Raw genomic sequence first — 2025 nt, 5'->3', positions numbered from 1 at the left:
TGGCGGATGAAGATGGAGCGGGCGATGGTGGAGCTCGTGAGCGGAGACAAAGCAAAAAGCTGGAGAGGGCAAGAGAGGTGGTGTCCTGGTTCGCCACCAGGAAGGAGATGCGGAGGGCGGCCAAGAAAGTATTCAAGAATTTGACGGTGGAGGAGGACGAGCGGCTCACCCCGACTGGGATGACCACTCCGACTGGTGTGCCGGTGAGTTCGCTGGCAGCGCTGGTGTGGGCTATGGAGGAGACAGAGGGAGGAAATCAAGAGCAGAGGAGGAAGTGGTGGGCGTTCAGATCTCGACGCCGCTTCCCCGCTGGCCCGGAGGAATTCGTGGTGGGAGCTTTGATGGCCATACCCACTCCAGGGACTCACTGGGTGCCCATCCAGATCGAGGACAGCGGGACAGAAACAGAGGAGGAGCTACCAGATCTAGGAGAGGGGACGAGCCAGATGGTGGAAGAGAAAGGAGAGGGGAAGAAGACGAAGGAGAAGAACTTGGCCGCGCGCAGATCTCCACGCTTCCTGCGTTGCTCGCCACGTCTTCAGGAGGCGGCCAAGTTCGCGGCGGAGGGCTAGGCTTATATCGTTTCTATATAATGTCCGATCTTGGTGCTTCTCTTTTTAGATGATGAGAGGATGGACAGGACCAATGTGTTTTTACAGGCTGGTTGCTGCCAATTAATTTGAGAAATCATTGACCCAACTAAAATTGTGAATGAAATCCAAAATTAAAATATCCAAACTAAATGAGAAAGCTCGTTGGGAAATAGTTAACCCAGTCAAAATCGTGAACCAAATTCAAAATAGAACACTAATCAAACGAGAAGGCCTAAAATTAGGAAGCATAATGAATTAGATATGTGATCAAAGTATATACGATTGTTGAGCACCTTATATCGTTTCTATATAATGTCCGATCTTGGTGCTTCTAATGTGTTTTTACAGGCTGGTTGCTACCAATTAATTTGAGAAATCATCGACCCAACTAAAATTGTGAATGAAATCCAAAATTAAAATATCCAAACTAAATGAGAAAGCTCGTTGAGAAATAGTTAATCCAGTCAAAATCTGGAACCAAATTCAAAATAGAACACTAATCAAAGAAGAAGGCCTAAAATTAGGAAGCATAATGAATTATATATGTGATCAAAGTATATACGATTATTGAGCACCTTATTAGACGAGCATTTGGACGAGATGTGTGTATCGCTATTCACCACCGTATGTGAACTTTGATGCATGCATGGCTCATCGTAGCGGAACCATACGTAGGTGTACGGCTGCAGCAAGTGATCACACACACTCATGATTGCGAACCGTGAGCATACTAGTAGAGTAATTGACGACGAGCAGGATGTTGACACGAAACTCGCGCGGCGACTTCAAAGGCGATCGCGAAGATAAGCACGACATCGGCGACGACCTCCATGCCGGCGATGATCGTCACATCGACGACGAACTCCGTGCGGGAGACCAATCTCGTGCCGGAGACAACCGGCGCAAGGGGCGCGGTGATCACCACATCGGCGGCGAATTCCAGGAGGGCGGAGACGGACACCGCTCCAGCGATGACCACATCACCGACGACTGCCTTGATGACGACCACATCAACGACGACCGCATCAACGACGACCGCATCGACGAAGACTACCGCACCGACAAGATGATCGCACCGACGACGACCGCACTGATGAAGACGACCGCACCAACGACGACAACAAAAGGGAGACCGGATCTCGGGAGAAACACGGCAGCGAAATTCTCACGCGCAACGACGAGCCGAGGGGAGATGGCGTGATCGAAGATGAAGCTTGCCGGGTTCTGTACATACCTAATTTATTTCATGCGGGGATTTTGCAATACAGAAGAGGAATCCTTCTCATTCAAGGTACGATTCAACGAATTTTGTTCATTAATGAGGAGGGGAGGATTATTGATAGTCGAGGCTTGAGAGATCGGGAGAAAATTTCATGGAGTTCGGTGGTGTGGTTGCCCTGCCACGTGGCTCGGATCAGCGAGGAGGCTGGAT

This window comes from Triticum dicoccoides, chromosome 7A (assembly GCF_002162155.2).
Source record: "Triticum dicoccoides isolate Atlit2015 ecotype Zavitan chromosome 7A, WEW_v2.0, whole genome shotgun sequence".
NCBI classification, from domain to species: Eukaryota; Viridiplantae; Streptophyta; class Magnoliopsida; order Poales; family Poaceae; genus Triticum; species Triticum dicoccoides.
This window is presented reverse-complemented; position numbering follows the sequence as displayed.